We start from the raw sequence: 23,939 nt of genomic DNA on the forward strand, positions 1-23,939 counted from the left end.
ACAACTTACTACTGTTTATTTATTTACTCGTCTGTTTATTTATATATAACGTATATGTACTGCCAAATCTTCAGCCGTATCGGCGAAATATTAAATTAAATGTTTTACCACAGTCTAATATCATACAGTCACAAAGCTTGAGGTGATTTTTTGCATTTCTCACGATACAGCGCTCCAAGCGGTTAGCAGCTGAGAGTACTAGGAACATTAGACTCTGCCGGTACTATATTTTCGCATTATCTGTGATGAGGCGATAGTAGCTATCCTAATGGCTAGCAACTGAAGTTCAACTGTCATTGGATGCATATTCCCTATGTATTGAGCTTCGTGACTGTATGTATTAGACTGTGGTTTTACGTAATTCTTGACAAATGCAGAGCGCATGTAACAACACACCTGTCAACCTACAGAAGATGAGATAGGGGACACTGAAGTTTAGTAGGGAATAGCCTTTTTAATAATAATAATAATAATAATAATAATAATAATAATAATAATAATAATAATAATAATAATAATAATAATAATAGGAATAAGACGGACACACATTATTAGACTAACCACAAAAATTATGTTATGTGATCACCTCCAAATCTGGAGATTATTGCATCAATGAAGGAGAGCGAAAGTCGTGAATTAATTGGAAGGGACTCGCGCATCATTCATGATAGTTGGTAGGTCTGTAATTTATCCACAAACTGATAGCAAAAACCTGCAGCAGCGACTGACTTCTGATATGGCTCGTCCCTTTGCCGCACAGTATATTCGTAATATCGGTACACTGACGCGTCAGAGATATCTGGAATCTACTAATCAATAGTGATCGATAATCGGTGTAAATGTGGCTTCTTATATTATTACTTCTATGAATGGATGGCGAAGAAAATAGTCAGTGTTGCCAGTCGTACATAAATATACCCGTATTATAGAATTTAATTTTTCATACCTCTCTACTCTATTGATTGTAAAATAACACTGGGTTTAGCTGGAAACCGCTGATATTGTCAATAAATTATGAGAATAATTATTAATGCTTCATCTACATCATCATTTTCCCCAACACTTTTTTTAACCGCCCCAATAATGGTGTCACCTATTGTGAACTAGCGGAATTATTTGAAAGTTTGTCAGTTTGTTATATGTTTGGTTCTGACTTATCCCGTGGTCAGAAAGTTCGCTTACACGATCATAAAATCGTAGGTCAGATGTCTTTGAACGTCAATGTACTATTTTTATTGGGTTATTTTACGACGCTGTATCAACATCTAGATTATTTAGCGTCTGAATGAAATGAAGGTGATAATGCTGGTGAAATGAGTCCGGGGTCCAGCACCGAAAGTTACCCAGCATTTGCTCGTATTGGGTTGAGGGAAAACCCCGGAAAAAACCTCAACCAGGTAACTTGCCCCGACCAGGATTCGAACCCGGGCCACCTGGTTTCGTGGCCAGATGCGCTGACCGTTACTCTACAGGTGTGGACTCAATGTACTATAACACAACATTTTATAAATGGTAGGCTTTTCACTGTTTATTTCTTTCGTTTTCTCTTCCTATTCCTTTTTTTCTGTCATATCCCCATTCTTCTTCCTACTTTCTTTTTTTCCTCCCTTCTACTCTTCTACATGTTCCAGTTTCTATTACGTAGCACTACCAGGGGGGTTTGACTGTTATATGCAAAATTTATCCTTATAGATGTTCCTTAGTTTTCCACTTTGTGGTGGAGTGTGCTAGCTGTATTCCTTTTCGAATTATGGGAAGTAAAGAGTTGCCAATCTTTACAATTTTAAACAGATATTACGAATACTCATTATTTACAGAATTTGTCAGATAATAGCTGTGATATTATTATTATTATTATTATTATTATTATTATTATTATTATTATTATTATTATTATTAAACTATGAAATCGTCTTTTGAATAACCTATTTACAATTTCAGTCGGACACAAAGTAGCTGCATTACAGTACGGACGGAGTTTTCGACCGGCTGGTTCAGTGGAGGGGAAAGCAGGTACACTGGCGTTCAAAAAATGTTTGAACTTTCTAACCACGGGATGATTCGGAACCAAATGGACAAACTTTAAAATAGTTCCGCTAATTATAAATAGGTGACATTATTATTAGTACAGTTAAAGTGTTGAGAAAAATGATGATGTAGATTAAGCTTAAATTATACTCATAATTGATATCAGCGGGTTTCCACCAAATCCAGTGTTGTTTTGCAATCAGCAAATGGGGATGAAATTTTTGAAATCAATACGGGTGTATTTATGTATGATTGGCGACACTGACTATTATCTTCGCCATCTGTTCATAGAAGCAGTAACTAAATAAGCTGCACTTACACGAACAAATTATCGATCAGTATCGATTAGTAGAGGTCAGGTATCTCTGAATGCCAATGTACGATACCACGAGCCTCAAGGTATTTACCTCAAAGCAGCAAAGCGATGGTGTTGAACAGCAACCTAGTATGTAAAAAATGAACAAGATGAATCTTTACTCCATCCCTAACAATAAAGTCTTTCTGAATCCTCTGCAAATACAACTTATATGTCAGGGCATGGATACAAACTTTAGAAGAAAATATTTAAGTATCCTCTTATGTCAGATATTTATTCATTATCAATATATTAAAATGTTTTTTTCGCTTTCATATAAAATTGAATATTTTGACATATGAGGTTGCTGTTTAACACCATCGAAATGCTGAATTTTCAAAAAGAGAGAAATATCAAGTTCGAGATATAAAATAACCATCCAATAAAAGCAAAGAAACTTACAACAATTTTATAGGACAAATTTAAAAGGCCTAATTGATAATCTGAATGCAGTATTTTCAAGCTCTAACCACTTTTTAAAGATTGTGAAGTGTTAAAGCAAAGACTGTGGCCTATGAACTGCAGTGCACTTGTTCTGTTTGGTGATGATAGAATTGAATCAATATGCAATTCAGTAAAAATTTGTGATGAAACTCATGAAGATTCTACTATCAGGGAAGCTATTAAGGAATTCCATTTTTTAAGAAAGCAAAAAAAAAAATACTTAAGTAATAAATTGAAGGAGCTAATCAAGTAGGGTTTGAATCTTCTGCAGAGTGTGAAAGACGGTTCAATATAATGAACAGTACACTCACCAAATAAAAGACACTATCATCTCTGTTATTTATATCAATAAATAATTAATCTACTTTAGAAGATTTTCCAGCAAAACGGTTTGCAACTGATTAGTTAAAAGAAGGCCATCACTCTGCTACTGACCTATCTCATAGGCAGGAAACTTCAAGGGCATCATCACATGCAAGCAAATTATTTAAGGTAATGAACTTTCTTAATTGCAAATTTTCTCTTTGATTTGTTTCTCAAAATATCAGAAATATATATCTTAAAAAGATAAATTATTTGTCTCATCGAGTTACTAAGTTCAGCATTGTCTTTTATTTATGCAACCGAGAAAATGTTTAATTCTGAAATTCCAGTGCTTGAAGTATGTTGTAAGAGAAGAGGAGAAACTGACTAGGAATTCCATCCCCCCCACTCAGGAAGAAGCTTGATTCGCACACTGCATGTCACGTGGTAATTTATTTACAATGTAACTGACAAAAACAACGAAAGACTTGTAATAAGATGCCCTGTAGTTTTCAATGAATACTTCATTTCTTTCCCTTTTAGAATATATAATAATTATTTTTATTTAATTTAAACATTTCGCTATTGTTTTTTTTTTAAAGAGAGGTGATTTATAAATAAAAATACAAGTAGTGGTTGAAATTTTAAAATTTCTAAAAATGTCTCTAAGAAATTTTCTTGGCGTTAAATTAAAAATAATTGGTAAAATCCGCTTCTGGATGATATTAAAATCCCTTTTAATATAGGTTGCTTGCTCCAGAGAATTAGCCTATATCACAAGATAAGACAGACTGAACATATGTAAAATATATATTTTACAAGTTTATACGATCAGAAGTTTGTTTTAAACGTCTCATAGCATAACAAGATATTGTTTAGTTTTTTAGAGACATAGTCATAAGAGTTCTTTCTTGATACTGTGCTAATAAAGATAGAGGTAACCTATTTCGTTCGCTTAAAACTGACAACTTATACTCGTCTGCAGTACACGATTAATAGCATTTGAAACAAATAAATCTGTACTTTTCTCTTCCGATTATATGTTCTTTGACTCGAAAAACATCTATCGAATCTGTCTCATTAGACATGGCGGTCGCTTGTGCTCATATAATTTCGTGGTAGTATTGTTTTCTTTTGAAACTAGTGTTTGTACTGTAAAATATAATTGTAAATTAAAGTTAAACGATAACATTTTTATATTACTGTCTAGTGAGCTATAAATAAATATTATAGCTCGGTCTTAAACGAGAGCATAACGTGATATTTGTTCAATCATATCCCTGGGACTGAACTACAGGCATCTTCACCACATTCCGGTAAGTTATAGTATTACCACCATAAACGTAAGGAACAAGCGGGACGTTCAAGAAAAGGATGTGAAACCATTCACAGTTTTAAACAGTAATTCTAACTGGATTTTAAATGTAATAATAATAATAATAATAATAATAATAATAATAATAATAATAATAATAATAATAATAATAATAATTTATTGCTAGAACAAAAATAAGTTAAAAATACTTTGACATACAAAAATCACTCAAGCACCCCCAGAAAGACTACATACTCGTGCTCAGGGAGCATTCCACAAAACTTTAAGACATTTTATTAATTAATAATAAGTAAAAAGAGAGAAAAAAAAGACAGATATTACATGAATGGAAACTATTTTATATTTTCTCCCTAAACAATTTTTTATTTATTTTTTAAAACAAGGAGCTTTAGCAAATTAAATGTTTGGTAATTTAACTGTTATCTTATTATAACGCCTTGGACCGATGAAATTTAAATTTTATATTTTTGTTAATTGGTGATAATCATCATAATCATAATTCTTCACGAATTTGCATTCAGGTGTTCCTTTTTGGAGAACAAATTTCTTTATTGGCTATTACTTGCGAACTTACCAATTTGGTCAATGTTACTTATGTCCCAACCACTATAGAGACACAGGCCAATTTTACACATATTTAGTATAACTTGTTGCTTCTTTGGCAGGTTAGGTTTGGTTAGTTCAGGTTTTTGTTATAGCCTACCTTGCATATATGATTATAGCGCAACATTGGCAGTGATAAAAGTGAAATATTCGTTCAGTGGGCGATGGATACTCTACATTCACCAAAAATTTTTTAGAAGTAATAATTTATTCATTCTTACGACATATTGTGAGTAATATAGCTATTTTTGTACTTATTGTATCGATCGAAAATGGGTGAGGTTCATACTTCATGTAGAATTTCGTAAGTTTTTATATCCAAATTAATGATATTTTTTTAAAGAAGTCTAGAATCCAGAAATTGGAAACTGCTTCTTAAACACAACTGCATTTACGCGTACTAAATGCCCCTGCGTCCGATTAGTAGGCCTATAATATTTCACTAGTCAGCGATGTATGCAATAGACGGGGGAAGGAACTGGCCATCCAACCCCACCATCCCCTGGCTTAGTTTTCTCATGAGTGATGCCTTATGAGATTCAAACCTGTCTTAGGACAGTTGACTAAACAACTACCCCTGCATGGAGTTCTATAGAGGCATTTTTTTTAAATTACTTACATATCGGAACGGTTTGTTTGTACTCGTTTTGGTTGTTCATATTGATTTGGTTTGTAGGCCTATAGAAAATTTTGGGGTTATGTTGTCGTTTTCTTACTTACTTACTGGCTTTTAAGAAACCCGGAGGTTCATTGCCGCCCTCACATAAGCCCGCCATTGGTCCCTATCCTGAGCAAAATTAATCCATTCTCTATCATCACATCCCACCTCCCTCAAATCCATTTTAATATTATCTTCCCATCTACGTCTCGGCCTTCCTAAACGTCTTTTTCCCTCCGGCCTCCCAACTAACACTCTATATGCATTTCTGGATTCGCCCATACGTGATACATGCTCTGCCCATCTCAAACGTCTGGATTTAATGTTCCTAATTATGTCAGGTGAAGAATACAATGCGTGCAGTTCTGTGTTGTGTAACTTTCTCCATTCTCCTGTAACTTCATCCCTCTTAGCCCCAAATATTTTCCTAAGAATCTTATTCTCAAACACCCTTAATCTCTGTTCCTCTCTCAAAGTGAGAGTCCAAGTTTCACAACCATACAGAACAACCGGTAATATAACTGTTTTATAAATTCTAACTTTCAGATTTTTCGACAGCAGACTGGATGATAAAAGTTTCTCAACCGAATAATAACAGGGATTTCCCATATTTATTCTGTGTTTAATTTTCTCCCGAATATCATTTATATTTGTTACTATTGCTCCCAGATATTTGAACTTCTCCACCTCTTCAAAAGATAAATTTCCAATTTTTATATTTCCATTTCGTACAATATTCTGGTCACGAGACATAATCATATACTTTGTCTTTTCGGGATTTATTTCCAAACCTATCTCTTTACTTGCTTCCAGTAAAATTCCCGTGTTTTCCCTAATCGTTTGTGGATTTTCTCCTAACATATTCACGTCATCCGCATAGACAACAGCTGATGTAACCCGTTCAATTCCAAACCCTCTCTGTTATCCTGGACTTTCCTAATGGCATACTCTAGAGCAAAGTTAAAAAGTAAAGATGATAACTACTAATGTTACCTCTCCTGTTCTATATAGACTTGTAATATTCCAAGTACCAAATCTCAAAACCTTATTCCTTTGCTGTGGTCGTGCCAGAGAATCAGTCCCATTCCGAGGCTTATTTGAAGGATTCGTAACAAGCTGTTTTTTACGGTGAAAGGTTGTTAGCCCTTCGCCCAACCCCCAAGCTGGAGGACCACCCCTCATCGGCTGTTCGCGACTGCTTATTCAATATATTCACAGCTACACTCCATATCTGGAGGCCGTCTCCTCGATTCGCAACCTGAGGACGCGCCATGCCGTGGTGATAGGGACCCACAATACATGGTTGTCGTTTTCTAGCAATAATATTACTGGACATCAATTGTTCATCATTGAATATTTACAGAATCTGTGAAATTACACCGTGTAATATTCAATAACGATGTTCATACGTAGAACATACCAAAATAAGCGTGGATGATTTGAAATTCCTGCCATGTTGATGTTTGGTCAGGCATGTGAAAGACTATTGAAAATTATGTAGGACCTATACATAATTATGTAGGTTGTGTTGTAAAATTAGGTGTTTTATTTTATGTTTTATTATTATTGTGTTAAATTGTATTGTGTATTCTTATTGTATTGTGTATAAAATTGTATATGTGTTGTAAATTTTATTATGTAGGCTATTGTAAATTTTACTGTGTATTGCTTATCATTTTAACTGTGTATTGTTAATATTGTATATACCACTGCCACCGGGTGCTTGCCCACTTGCAGTGTAAATAAATACATACATACATACATACATGTTCAGCGCGTGGCTTCATGCGATACTGAGACTCTACGTCACTGTTGCACCTCGTTAAAGGCTAGAAATTCCAGCGCTGAACATGCCTGTATTAAGGCAGTAATGAGACCTAAATTAATTATGGGTAGGTTAGGAGAACTTGAATAGATAACCACTCGAATTTTTTTAATTGGCTATTTAACGACGCTGTGTCAACTATCAAATACTCTGTTATTTAGCGTCGATGGGATTGGTGATAGCGAGATGGTATTTGACGAGATGAGACCGAGGATTCGCCATAGATTACCTTACATTGGGCAAGCCAAATCGAAGCCACGCTCGAGCGCAAGTCCGGATCGGCAGGCAAGCGTCTTAGCCGACCGGCCTACACCGGTGGATCACTCGAATTTCTGGAAGAAAACAGAGAGCTTCTTCTTTACACAGAAATATCCAGACAATTTGATGCATTAAGATTTCATTGAGTTACAGTCTACTACAATATTTCCATCCAGTTCCTAACATTTAAGGGGTTAGGCACAGCTTAAAGGAATAAAATTTTGGAAATATTCAACTTTTTTTTTCCTCCATTACTGTATCTTGTACAATAATGAAAATTAGTATGTGTAAAACATTGACCTTCTGGTATACGATAAAAAATATTTTTACGGTTTAAAAAAATGATATATATATATAAGTATATATATATTTTTTTTTTTTTTCAAAATTCACTATGCAGTGATGAAGCGTTTATCTCATAACTCAAAAAGTATCCAACATTGTGATGAAATTTTTTGTGTCTATTTATGCATATCATATCTACAATATGATGTAAAATCACTTCTCTACCTTTGGTAGATTATTTGATAAAAAATAAATCCATTTTAAAAATGGTCAAATATCAGTATTTTCTTCTAACACAAAATAAAAATATTATTAATTATTAAGGAATGTAGTTGAAAGAGCATGGTATCGTAAACATGAGTTTCAGCAATAAAATAAAAGGGAGAGAACATGAAAAAGTTAGCAAGTTTATGAGTTATGAGGGAAACGCTTCATCACTGCAATGCCTGTTATTAGTCGGTTGAAAAGCTTTTATCATCCAGTCTGCTGTCAAAAAATCTGAAAGTTAGAATTTATAAAACAGTTATATTACCGGTTGTTCTTTATGGTTGTGAAACTTGAACTCTCACTTTGAGAGAGGAACATAGGTTAAGGGTGTTTGAGAATAAGGTGCTTAGGAAAATATTTAGGGCTAAGAGGGATGACGTTACAGGAGAATGGAGAAAGTTACACAACACAGAACTGCACGCATTGTATTCTTCACCTGACATAATTAGGAACATTAAATCCAGACGTTTAAGATGGGCAGGGCATGTATCACGTATGGGCGAATCCAGAAATGCATATAGAGTGTTAGTTGGGAGGCCGGAGGGAAAAAGACCTTTAGGGAGACCGAGACGTAGATGGGAAGATAATATTAAAATGGATTGGAGGGAGGTGGGATATGATGATAGAGACTGGATTAATCTTGCTCAGGATAGGGACTAATGGCGGGCTTATGTGAGGGCGGCAATGAACCTGCGGGTTCCTTAAAAGCCAGTAAGTAAGTAAGCAGAAGGACAGTGTTTTGCACATACCAATTTTCATTATTGTATAAGATACAGTAATGAAGAAAAAAATGTTGAATATTTCCAAAAATTTTACTGCTGTAAGCTGTATCCAACCCCTTAAAGCGGTAGCCACTACAGCTAGCAGTACATCACTAAATGAAAAGAAATAGTTTATTTTCAATTGAACATTATGCGTTCATTACTTATTATAAAATATTTTTCTCAATGTCAACAGTATCTTTTCTTCGTTATTGCTTACCTTTACATCCACTGTAGTTTTCATCATTAAATTAATGTTTGAATTGATAATATTCTGTTTTGTTTGCATAATAAGGGAGCGAAACTTAGAGCCCGATGGGAGAGAGACAAGTGGTTTCAGGTTAACTGTCTTCTAGAACTCCTTTACTGTGTACAATAGATAATATAGACTACACGACAGGCTAGACGCTAGAATGTTCAGTAAAGTTGTTTTTATGAGGCTTGGAGTTTCAGTTCGGCAGTAATAGTAGAGCATGCTGGGATTTGCACTGTGTGATGAAATAACTGTTTTTATGTCATAGCACTCGCTTCCAAAGTGCGTGAGAATTTGATGAAGTATCGTAGGTAGCGTCACGAAAGGATGTGACGTTGCTGATCAATTCTCGAGTATGTAGTAGAGAGAATAATTGTTATAGGAAGCTCAGATGTTCGAGTGACATTTGTTAGGACTATTTCCCGAATAGAACAGGAACATTAGAACCTAAATAAAAAAATCATAAAATGCTCCTAATAAAAATGAATAACATTATTTTAATTGAAATTAAAATTCTAATGACGCATGAACTGTCTCACTGTATACAGGATCAGTAAAAACAGCCACTGTATTTACAAAATATGGCTACTTAGACACTTTCAATGTTGCAAATTTGTGAAACAATCGCTGCTCTATTACATATAGTCCCGTCGCTGTTATTTCCGGCAGCCAGTCACGTTGCAGGTCAGGTACATTTAAACGTGTGCGTCTTGTGATTCGCTCATGATGACGTTATGCATTTCCTAAGGCTCGATAAATACTTACCATAATCTCCCGCCATTTTGGCTCTTTCATTGGCGTTCGCAGAAAGCACACGAGCTCGTTATTTGCCGCTAAATTATTTGCTCAATTACAATGCGTTTGATTTATTATTATCATAGGAGCTACGACATGATAATGTTTAACAGTGCGGCAAATAGATTCCTCGTCTGGTAGCTCGACAACGAAAGAACAAAAATGGCGAACGATACTACCACAGTCTAATATATAAAGTCACGAAGCTCGAGTTTTGAGGGTGCTAGGAACAATAGACTGTGCCGACACTATTTCGCATTGTGTGTAATGAGGCGATATTAGCGATCCTAGTGGTTAGCAACTATCTATGGATGCATATTTACTACGTATTGAACTTCGTGATTGTATATACTAGACTGTGATACTACCTACCTAGAATGTATAGAGCCTTCACTTCGTAAGACATAAGCAAAGGGGAGGAGTCACGCCGGGAATAACAGCGTCACGACTATAGTACAAGATTTCAATGGTCATCGCTAAGAGCAGTGATTTACAGCATTGTTGCCATTACTTATCAAATGTTCTAGTATTTGCAAGGTGTTGAATTGGTGTTTTCCTTTTCAACTCATAACCACACACTTCACAAAACTGTCCATACTGACTCCTTACATTTTCTGTTTTATTCTCTGTTATGTGGCTTTGCATTCTGAAGCATGCATAGGCCTAATAAATTTCATCACAATATGGCGCTTGGCCAAAACGATTTATAATGTACAGTACGTCATTGTCACCACGATGCAATGCATACTGTATTGTGAATTTTATTAGTAACAACAATGTAATTTATTCGTCACAACAATAATTCCTTTCTACAATTCACCTTAAACGCTCTCGTCAACAATTGGATCTTCACTCAACACAGTATTCGTTATAGCACTCCACCGACGACAATGACAATTTACTTGGACTATTTCGCACAACAATGAACTGTTAATCTTAACTAACATTTACAAAGCACTATTTACAAATCAGAACTACCAGTTCTCAGTTCACAGTTCTTCTATCTCAGTCACTCGAGTTCACAGTATCTCGAACCACAGACCTTCAGAGACAGTTCACTGTACTCGAACTCGGGTCCCTCCAACTGCGGTCCACTGCACTCGAACTCAGGTCCCTCCAACTGCGGTCCACTGCACTCGAACTCAGGCCTTCGGCTGCTGACGCAGTTGCGGACGCACACTCGAGTCGAACTCCGGTGCACAAGACTGGCTTCCTTGTTCTGGCTTTCTCACTGACTGAATAACTGAAAAACTCTGCTCTCGTTCCTTCGCGTCCGTAATTTATAACCACAGTGACGTAGCCTCGAAAGTTCCACGCGTCTCTAGAGATGGCACTCCAGAAAAATCCAGAGCCCTCTCCTCTCTACCAGCACCAGATGCGCGCGCGCTCTCTCTCCACTCTCTCGCCGCGTTGGCCCTTTCCCCTCTCTGCCGCGCGCCATCCTAAAGTGCTCCGCGCGATCTTTTCTCTTGCGGGACGCTGGTCGTGAGTTCGAATCTCACGTCGCTGTCACAGTATCATAGTTACGCGTTTAATCATCAGGAAAGCTGAACCTAATAAATACCAGAACGATAAAGGTGGGCCTGAGATTGCGATAATTTTCCCCCCAACTCAATAAGAACAAACGCTGGAAAGTTTCGGCGTTGGATCCTGGACTCATTTCGCTGGCATTATCACTATCTCATTCAGACGCTATAGCCTATAATTATAGTAATTGAAAAATCGTCGTAAAATAAATTTAAAATATTCTTTCATATTACCTGAATTTTTACTGTGCCACAAAAATTTGTCATTTTCACAAACGGCTACTAATGCTGTATTAGAAAACAAGTTTTCATCTACGTAAAGATTAATTTTTTGATCCTATAGAATTAACTGTTATAGTTACCATTGGTTATTAATGGAGAAAAATTCGCTACGGCGCCGGGAATCGAACCCGGCACCCCCAGGTCTGCGCATTGGGCGCTTACACTACTGAGGCTCAATCTACAGCACAGGTTTTTTCCTCTACTTAAGCGTGATGTTTTTTTTTTTTTTTTTTTTTTTTTTTTTTTTACAAACGTCACAAATGCAAACATAATTGGTAGGCTACATTGACATCAAATGAGCAAATGGATGGATATTTAGCTTTTGGAAATACTGTTTTAAATTAATATAAACTTGATAAATGATATCACCACAGTTTAATATATACAGTTGCGAAGCTCAATACTTACTAAATATGTAAACATAGACAGTTGAAATATGCATCCATAGATAGTTGCTAGCCACTAGGATCGCTACTATCGCCTCATCACAGACTCTTTCCCTAGCAGACGATAAAATGTATTGTACTTTTGATATCGTGTTCTTTTGAAAAATTAACACCTTCCTTACACTATTGAAATACGAAATACATAAGGTTTATATATTATTTTCATAAAGTATATATTATATTTTATAAACTCACCTTCCTGGATCTTTCGGAAGGATAACTCTGATCTCTCTTTCTTAGAATTTATAGTGCAACAAACGTCTCCTTGTCCCATATTATTACTCAAATTATTGTATTTTAGCCATTTACAGTTATTACAACCGATAACGAACATTTCACAGTTTACACAACTTTTCACAACAATGCGAAATACGGCCCAGTCAATGCCTTTTCGATCTAGACCAGGCCGTAATATATGTTTGGGTTTTCTATTTCAGTGTATGGAGCTCAGTGAATTATTATATTATAACTTTATTGCGTATCATAGCTAAGTTTTATTTAGTGTAATGTGTCCATAAGTTCCCTTCACTTCTTGTTGCATAATATGTTGCAGAAATAATTACAAAACTGTGTTATTTAATGTGAAGAGAATTTCACATGCTAACATAATCTTTTCGCGTCAACATTTTAAGTTTAGAATGGAAGCTATTTTGAGGTTTAATAAAAAAGAATTTGTATTGCGATTTTAATATAGCACATCTACCTTCCTTGATAAAGACAGACAATTTATCATACCACTCTTATGAAATTAGTGTATACGTACGATTGTTACTTCGTCTCTTAGGTAGTAGATAAATACAATAATTCAATACTCAATTGTAGTATTAAAATACAGACAAATTGAATATGCGGAGTACCATATATGACATTATGCTTAATTATAATGTATAATTGCGAATTTAGGAATATAAGATATAGTAAACATAACCCATAATATTTCCATATAAATGGCAGGGCATTGGAGACCACTAAAATTAGACAGAAAGGGGCAACTGGGACGGTAAACATAACCTATAATTTCAACATATCTAAATATTCGTGCGGTGCAACTGAAAATTATTGAATCGTGCATAAATGAATGTACAATAATTTCGCAATATTTAATCGAAATAAAGGCAGGTAGATCTATTACACATACGAACAACGCAATTTTCACACCAAAAATAATATTACACCTTAACTCGCAAGGAATTATGTCTGAAGTGTCTCCTAATCATTGTTTTAAATTTTATTAATGCAATTACACTACATTTTAGAGAAATATATGTTACTTTTTATGCATTCCAATTAATTTATATGGTTGAAACGCCGCCCTTCGTGATCGGATTAAGCGAGTCACATGGTCTGCCTTACGGCCTGTATTAGATCACGATGACAGTGACACAGTCTATTGTTCCTAGTACACACAGCGCTCCAAGCGGCTAGCAACTATCGCGAGAAATGCAAAAAATCACCCCAAGCTTCGCGACTGTATATACTAGACTGTGATATCACTGCGTTTTCAAATGTCTTAGTCTATAAATTCGTTTCTTTCAAATAACTCTAAGAATTTAACAGGGTCAACAGTTCAAGGATTTACTGGTGGAAGGCGGAATTAATCGTGTGATTATTGTCAAATACTCGCTACGTTGTATGCTTCCCTTGAGTTGTATCATTTGCAAAGGAAAGACAATTAAGAATAGTAAAACAAAATCTCATCCTGAAATAGGTATATTTTCAAAAAAATCATCCGAAAATATTCCGAAATAAATTTATTCACGCGGGAATATTCCCATATCTCAGCCCTACAGGATATCAGTCAGTCGATCGACATAGAGATGGATCGAGACCGTAACTGTTCACATGGCCTAAAATTGGCTACAAGATGATGACAGCAATAATGATAATGTGAAGCTATGAAACTTCATTAAATTTTGTAGAATAATAGAGAGTTGTTTCTGTATGACAGGGCGAATTCTACTCTCTCACGGGGAGCCAAATGACTTCTCTTCAACCCCTTTCTTCCCCGCCGAACACCGCACAGCGTTGATGCCGTGTTAAATGAATATTAAGCGTCCCCGTTTAGAGTTTGGATTCGCTCCCGGTGCCCAGCCCTGCTGTAGGACATACAGGCAAGCAGATAAACACAAAAACGAGCGTAACTAAATAATTTAAAACATTATCAACCGCATGCATCTGGAGTAGGACGGGAACTCTGATAGCAAACACTCTCGAGTACCGCAGCCTGGGAAACTCTGAGGTTTGGACTCCTCCTCAAGTATCGTTTTACTTATCGCGGCCTGATGTTGAAAAACTGCACATGTCCCGCATAGATTCCACAGATAACCCTGTCGTTGCGGTACTGGAAGCACCAACATATTGTCAAACCGTTGATCTTTTCAGCTTGACAATCTGTTTTGGAAGCTAATTTTAAACCCTCCCGTTGTGAATTACTGGTTGATGGGGAGGGGGACACAGGAGACGTTAGTTGGATCAGCTGTTGGTCCGGAGGGATGCATTGATTCCCACGCTAGCGGTCCTTTGAGATCTGTCTCGCGGCACGTGCCTGCACGAGCCGTACAGCATCCCACACAAAGCCCATGCATTATATTCTGCAACTCATTTCCATATCCGCCATGCTCTTGCTGCTATCCGTTTATGTGTTTGACCTCTTCCCCGCAACCCTCACCGCCGGTCCATATTCTCCCACACTTTTGCACATATGTTTTCCAAGCATAGCACAAGTTAATTAAAGTGGTTTTACGAATGTGGCGGTCGGAGATGTTATTTGCGAGCAACATTAGAGTAGCGTCTTGATAAGCGTCCCGAGTGCGGCAAGGGTGTAACGGATGAGCAGAAAGGGGGAACTCTGGATAGATCTGTGATGCTGTCTTTTGGCAAATTTGAAGTGTTCTGGCTTTGAACGTTATAAGTTATAGCTTTAGGTCCTATTTTACTGTGAATAAAAAAAAATGTTAAATTTCAATATAAATATTTGGTTAATTTCGGTGTTATTTCGTACAAAAGAAAACATAAATTCGGTCCATTTTGAATCTTGCGTACACTACTTTTAACACTTGAATATAAGTAATTGATTAACTGGTGGACTTACTCGTGTTAATTATGTAAATCTGTGCGGCTTTCATAACTAACACGAGTAAGTCCACTAGTTAATCAATTACTTATAAATTCGGTGTTATTTTGCAATTAAAAATACAACGTTTTGACTCCCGTCGTGCAAAATACGTCATTGAATATTCATACACAGACTATAGATCTGTATCGTCAAGGGAATTTTCACGATCTTTGTACATTTTAACAACATCCACAGTTTTCTGTCGGCACTTACTCATTGTATAGAGAAATACTTGTGTAACAATCTCATACAGTATACTATGTGAATAATATAAAATAATAGACATCACAAAACATTTAGGGTGCTATTCATAGACATGTCGCTAGCCCACGCTATGAGCGTGCTAAACTAGCCCCGGCTGTTGACAGGTTACTTGTACAGGATTCATATCATATCATATCGCTAACAATAGTTTATGAATACGAAAAACGTTAGTTCGCTGATCATCCACCGGAAGCCCGCTCTAAGAATGTCTATGAATATGACCCTTAGACTATTTCTAATTTATATGTAAAAATGAAGTCTTTGTGTACACTTTCAAAACAGCATTTTTTTTACCTATATTAATTTAAAGTGAAACAGGACCAACAGGCGTCAGTACTTCATAAATGAGGGGATTACTGGACAGGCCTATAGGTTTTTTTAAAGATATAGTACCTCTCTGGGTTAATGTCCATAATACATTATTGTTCAGGAAGAGGAACGGTATAGGCATCCAACAAGGAAAACTCAGTGCGCAGAAACTAGCGGAAGTCACTGTCTCGCGCAGATGACGTATGCTTCCGTTCCCAGCATGCTCTCACGCCTACTGCAGGGGAGTAAGAGGGGTATACCATGCGCGCCGCGTGAAGTCCGAGCTGAGTTTTGCTTGTAGGATACCTATAGTAAATCCCTTTCATAAAAGGCCTACTGTTAAATATTTCCCAAATAATTAGAATCTAATGACAAACAATTACTACATTCTAATTTATGTAGCTACAAATGCAGAAAATAGGAAAGACTCGAGAATGCAGGCTTTGCAGTGAAATATCTGCCCTTGGGCAGAACACTATGAATGAATGTATGTACAGTATAGGCCTATCAATTATAAATTAAAAGTATTAGAATAGATTTCTATATGCATAATACATTTTTTTCAGATGTAATTGCATTTACATAGACCGTTTAACCCGTATAAGTAAGACTTTTTGGAATTAGAATTTTTTTGTGTAGTGCAGAAAACTGAAGTTATTTTATTTTGAGAAATACTGAACAAAGTAGTTCACGTATTTCTTTCGTGGCACGACAGCCCTTGAAGGAGCAAGGTCGATCAGCCGACTGCTGGCCTTGAGTCTATATTCCTCAGCAGAAGTGAACGATCATCCAACCAGTACGGAGGTAGCATGTCGTCCGAACGATGATCCCCCTAGCCATTACAACTAGTTTGCAAAACCGGATTTTCCTACTCGCTTTAGCTGCCCGAATTCATCACGATTATGAGTAGGCACCGATCTCATACACTGGCCGGAAATTTCTTTCCCCAGGATAACAAACCAACGATCATTTATTATTGCTAATCCAAGACATGACGTCTTAAATGACGAAGCTACGGCGTCCGTCCTTTTTAAGGAATGAAATGGGTGGAATTGTTATGTTCTGCATTTGTTAAGCTAGAGACTTAATTTCTTGTTTACAGGAACCTCATGTTAATAATATTAATGCCTCCAAGTCTCATTAGTATAAGTTCAATAGTTTTTGAGTTATTAAATTAAGAAAAAAGTTCACTTTTCTCGAAATGTATCTATTCCCACAGGATGTAAGTTACAGGGCTAAAAAAAGGTACATCATCTTAGGTACTGTATGCATATAATTTAATAGGAAGAAAGCTAAGAAGATAAACTTGCGAATTCGAAATGAGGCAGTAGAGCAAGTGGACAGCTTCAGATATTTGGAGTGTACTATAAGCAGTTACAAGAGCTGCTGCCAAGAAGTCAAAAGGAGGATAGCAATTAGCAAAGGAGCATCTTCTACGGAACTCTGAAAAAACAACTAAGGAAGAAATTAGTGAAGTATTTTGTGTGGAGTGTAGCATTGTATGGGGACAGAAACGTAGACATTACGACGAAGTGAAGATAAGCGAAAAGAAGCATTTGAAATGTGGATATGTAGAAGATTGGAGCATGTGAAATTGACAGACAGAATAAGAAATGAAGCTGTATTGGAAAGAGTGGGTGAATAAAGAATAATGCTGAAACTGAACAGGAAGAGGAAAAGGAATTGGTTGAGTCACTGGCTGAGAAGATACTGCCTACTGAAAGATGCACTGGAAGAAATGGTGAACGAGAGAAAAGTTCGGAGTAGAAGAAAATATCAAATAGACGACATTAAGATATGTGGATCTTATGCGGAGATTAAGAGGAAGTCAGAAAATATGAAAGACTGGAGAATGCTGGATTTGCAGTGAAAGACTTGGCCTTGGGACAACACTATGAATGAATGAAAGCATATAATTTAACAATAGAGTCATCATTTGAATATTGTATGCATGAGCGACCTGAAAAAAATTAAACCAGTAAGTTTAAAAATTTAATTTTTTGGTGAGCAGATAGTAAGATTTAATTTTTTTAATTTTGAAAATATTTAGTTTGTCCAAAAACAGACTAGTTTTGTTAACCATACTTTTTCAAAGCATAGACAAAAATTTCAACTTCTTAGCATGAAATTTATGGAGCCTATAATATTTGAATTCGAGTAAACGCAGTAGAAATATAAGTATGAAAAATAGATTTTAAACTGTAGATTTTCTGTCACGAAACCTGTTTATAATTATGAAATATAACTAAAACACAAATTTTGAGGCGAGTACGTTCATGAAGTTTCACCAACATATAATGAAAGGTCACTGATTTTTTTTATTAAAAAACGAAATTTGGGTTCTTCTCCCATCTCCTCCCTTAATGATAATTCAAGGGGAAGAAATATAGGTCTATTAATAGGAGTAGCCTACCACTGTTAACATTAAAACTGACAAACTGAATTATTTGGAAACTCTCAAAACTGAAAAGAGAAAACTTGAGAAAATATGTCATCTGCATGATACGGAGTATTTTTGTTGGTTGGTGTGGATCCTACTTTTATTTCGAACCACCTGGTAGACGCGGGGGGCTGTCCTCTTATTCTTTGTAATGTAGAGCATGCTCGTGTTCTCTCAGACATAATCTCTCTCTTGAATTATTAGCAACAACTTCGCTATCTGGGATACGTGTACCTAGACCCGTGCCTCCTACTGTTAATTGAAGCGTCAGCGATGATGCTGCGCTCTGGATCACAGTAGCCAAATTACCAGAGCTTCGAATCTCAATTCGAACATCGAAGAACCGCAGAGCGCTTCATTTAATTAATGTAGATCCAATAGCTTGAGACCGTAACCAATTACTACAAGGATGAAAGTACAAGAAACAACTAGCATTTGACTTGCAACAACCGTGAGACCTAACAGAAATGATTTATATAGCGCGATGTAACCATAAATAAACAACGTTACGTAAACATGTAGAAAAATAAATTTACACGTGAGTACAACTTCTGCGTGTTTATTTATGTTTAACTGTTCCTTTAAAGGTGATGTGTCAATTACAAAGTATAAAGCTGCTATACAACAACAGTAGGCCTACCACAAACGGCAAAGTGAATTGAAGTGATGTAGTGAAATCGTGGACTATTAAATTTTATTCCATAAACCCTGAGGATAACGGTTTCGATACGCTCGAAATGTCTCGAAACTCATTTCAAAATTGAATCGGTCATTGTTAAAAGGCACTAAGTCAGTTTTTGACGGAGTGGACATTTGTTCGGATCAAATTTCTGCATGTTTAAAGAACAAAACTAAAATTCTCTCATTAATTTATTATGACTGTTCAACTTTTACTACGTCATACTATTTTTGACCAATAAAACGGCGCGGAATGACGTGTTTCAAGAAATCATGGCTGTTTATCCTACAATTTTTATCTTCTCCCTAGCATTTGTTTCCTTGTTTGCCAACATTGTACTTCCAATAATTGTACCTTTTAAAATGATTTATGTTTATTTCATCATCCTGAATTGAAATCTTTTTATCATTTATCTTGTTTATAATACTCGTATTTAGGTTATGTTATAGCTTCTGCTGATTGAGATTATGGATAATCACGTATCAGAGATTATTTAATATTATTGATAATTCAAGTGGAATGCAAATGTTTTAATAAAAATGAAACTGAATCAACAAAGCCTTCTTGACTAATAAAATCGTCCATAGAGTTCAATGAAGATTGTATAGTTGACACAACTTGTAACAAGAGAACAGCTCATAACACATCTAGCGGAATATTTATAATAATGAGATGGCACAATAATACATTTTCAAGACAGTTTAGTATTTCAGTAAGTCAATTAATAATTATTGTATTAGAGTACTTCATTTCTTCTAATCTTTATATATCTACTTTCTTCTAATCGTTTAATGGTCAATTAAACCCCACTCGAGTTTTGATTTTCTCTAGATAATCAAAACCTTTAGACACATTACTGTAGATAATACATTGCTCTCTTAAATTGGCTGAGCGTATTGGGAATTAAATTAAATATTTCATATAAAACAATTTTTATCTCGAAAAGGAAGCAAAAACGAGCAAAATTGTTTTAAATTTTATGTTTGAAATATTCAAAAGAATAACATCCTGAAATTAATAACATTACTTACGTTTCACTCTGTAGCCTATATTGAATAAGGCAAATTTAAAGACACAAGAATAAGAAAATAAACAATGTCATGTATCATAACTTTAAACAACAATGATGCAATTTAATGAGCGATAAAATTCTTACCATTCCTTCCTCCTGGAGGAAAGAAACATTGCGAAAAACGTGTCGTAGGTTTACGGCATGTCCCTGGTGGGCTCCAGAAAAAAATGTGTTGGCCATATCTCATCCAAGGTGAGTTTTGACGGTAAATAGGCTCGGCAATTAAAAATGAAATCTGTTTAGTACCACTACTGCTACTATTTCGGCCCCTGCTACTACTAGTGCTACTTCTACTGCTTCTACTGCTACTACTACTGATACTTCTGCTACCGGTACTTCTATGCTGCTACTACTACTGTTGCTATTACTACTACTACTACTACTACTATTATTACTACTACCACTGCTACTTCTACCGCTGCTACTAATACTGCTACTACTGCTGCTGCTGCTGCTGCTGCTGCTACTACTACTACTACTACTACTACTACTACTACTACATGGTCTGATGTCAAAAAGTCAGAACTGAATTATCCGAGTTTTCGAGAACTTTAAATTTCACCTGTATCTCTTCTACCACTATATTTCTTTTCAAAAGTAAAAAGCAATTAGTTGGGAGCCCCGGGCCCAGTCTTTCGAATTGATTTAGGACAGCTGCTCAAACACGTCATCGGCAGCCATGTTAGCCGTCACGACCACGTCAACTCCAGTTTCAGTTGACCCAGGAACCACGCGTGGAGGGTAAACTGAGTCCATCCTGCACAACTTGTGAGGGGGAGCCTTTCCCACCGCTCTGTGCAGCGCGTGCAGGCTCGCCACCAAGCACGTCAATCCTCTTATTCCTCTCTGCGCGGGCCTCTTCGTTCACTCGAGCAGGAGCGACCTATGTCCACATCACCTACCAAAATTTTATTTTGATCGTAAGAGTAGTGCTTACTGACCAACATAGTTCTGTTAACTAGGATGACCGGAGTTATGAAGTGAAAAATCAGAACATTTAATAAATTTGAACCTAAGAGACAGGCCGAAACAGGACACTTAAAATACAAAGAATTATGAATTGAACAGCAATGTTTTAAATTACCAACATTTGTTAGGAAGGATTTTGATATATAGTAATAAACAGGGAAAGGATTTATATGTAAATACATATTTACTTATAAAGCTAATATAATTTATATTTTGCATTATCTTTATGTTTCACAATGTGTAGGGTTGAAAAATCCTACTTTTATTTTCCATATTTTTCCATATTTTAGAGTTTAGTACATATTTTCGTTAATTTCCATATATTTTCCATATTTCATATGAAACAGTCCATATTATATTAGGTTTAACAATAAAACAAAACAAAATTTCATTAACTTTTAAAAATACATTTCAACAATAGAGATTTAAACACATGTTCAGTAATCCCTTTAACATCAGAGTTATTTGAAAATTAGCAGTCCTATCAACAATGGGAAAGTAAGTTACAAAACTGTATTAATTTAATTTAAAATTTTTAACAGACTTCAGTTGTGCAGCTCAACAGTTAAATGCCAGTCAGAGTACACATAGGTTCAGTTTTGTAAATCATACTATAAAGACGGTAAATATGCCAAAAGTACGTCATTCAGTCAATTTAAAATCAAAACTAACAAGTTACATTTCAGAATTTAAAGAAGATGGTTTATCAACTGACAATAAAATATTATTTTGTAATTTGTGTCAGTGTGCAGTATCATCTACACAAAAGTTCCTGGTGCAACAACACATTACAACTAGTAAACATCAGGCCAACAAACAACTAAATTCCAAGCAGAGACAATTGTTTTTAACACAACCAACAACATCGAATGTAAGATCTGAGTTTAACATCGACCTGTGCCGTTCTCTCATCTCTGCTGATATTCCTCTCTACAAACTAAAGAATAAGGTCTTCAGGGAATTCCTTGAAAAATATACTCAACATACAATCCCGGATGAGTCAACACTTAGGAAGACGTATGCTCCATCCATCTACGATGAGACAATACAGAAGATAAGAGATGAAATTAAAGATAGTTCAATTTGGGTTTCCATTGATGAGACTCCCGACAAAGAAGGTAGACTTGTTGGTAATGTAGTTATCGGTTTGTTAAGTGAACAATATTCTGAACGAATTCTTTTACATTGTGATGTTCTAGAAAAGTGCAATAACAAAACTATAGTTAAACTGTTCAACGAAGCTATGGGTATCCTGTGGCCAAAGGGTATTATGTACGATAATGTGTTATTCTTTATTAGCGATGCTGCCCCTTATATGGTCAAAGCTGGACAAGCATTATCTGTTGTATATCCTAAATTGACTCATTTTACTTGTGTGGCGCATGCATTTCATCGTGTGGCAGAAGTGGTCAGAGACAATTTCCCTAAAGTAGATTTGTTGATTTCATCAGTGAAAAAAGTATTTCTCAAAGCTCCCAGTAGAGTTAACGTGTTGAAAGAAATGTACCCTGAAATTCCATTGCCACCAAAGCCAATTTTAACTAGATGGGGTACATGGCTAGAAGCAGTTGAATATTATGCCGAACATATAGACTCTATTAACAATGTTCTCCTTGCATTGGACTCTGAAGATGCAGTCTCAATTGATACTGCGAAAACAGTTACCTGTGACATAAGTGTGAAGAATGACTTAGCTCACATTCAGCATACATTTTCATGCATCATAAAAACGCTCAAAAGTCTCCAAAATAGGCACCTTTCACTATCTGAAAGTTTTGAAATTATAAATAGTACTGTGGAACAACTGAATCGTGGTAGAGGTAAAGTTGCAGATGCAGTAAGAGCTAAGGTGGACACTGTACTTTCAAAAAACCCTGGATATGAAGAACTACAAAAGGTTGTTGCTGTGATGAGTGGTGAATCAACAGTGAAGATTAACTTGGACTTATCCCCAGCAGACATTGTGAAATTGAATTATGTACCAGTTACTTCTTGTGACGTCGAACGCTCTTTTAGTCAGTATAAATCTATCCTCAGAGACAATAGAAGAAGATTCACTTTTCAGCACTTGAAAGAAATGTTTGTAACCTATTGTTATGGTAACAGACAATAAAAATTGTGTTTTGTTGAAACTACATTGGAAGATAAGGTACGTCCATTATATTTTTTGTTTAGTTTGATTAAAATGTACCAATATTTAACGTACATAGTCATTTTTTTATAATTTTAAGTCCATATTTAATTCCATATTTTGGTAAAAATCCATATTTAATTCCATATTTTGGTAAAAATAACTACATATATATTTACATATTTCATATATTTTTAGTCCATATAAATCCGTTCCCTGGTAATAAATATTGATTTCAAACAAACATACACATGAACACATCCAAAATGATTGCTTTTTACATTGTATTTTTCTGATGATTTGATTTCTAGCAATAGTTTTGAATTATTTAATAAAAAAATTATGAAATTGTTTGCAACTAAGACCTGAAAATTAGTCTTAACAATTACAATAAAATTGCGTATACAGTTTCTGTTAAAATCGGTTCTTCTCATCAGTCCATAAGGAGTTACCAATAATCGAAGAGCGTGTTTGAGGGCTTCTACAGAGTATTCCATCATAAGAAAAAAGCATTGGTCTTCGGGAACTTAGCTAG

The sequence above is a fragment of the Periplaneta americana genome, chromosome 9 (genome assembly GCF_040183065.1).
Source record: "Periplaneta americana isolate PAMFEO1 chromosome 9, P.americana_PAMFEO1_priV1, whole genome shotgun sequence".
NCBI lineage: Eukaryota > Metazoa > Arthropoda > Insecta > Blattodea > Blattidae > Periplaneta > Periplaneta americana.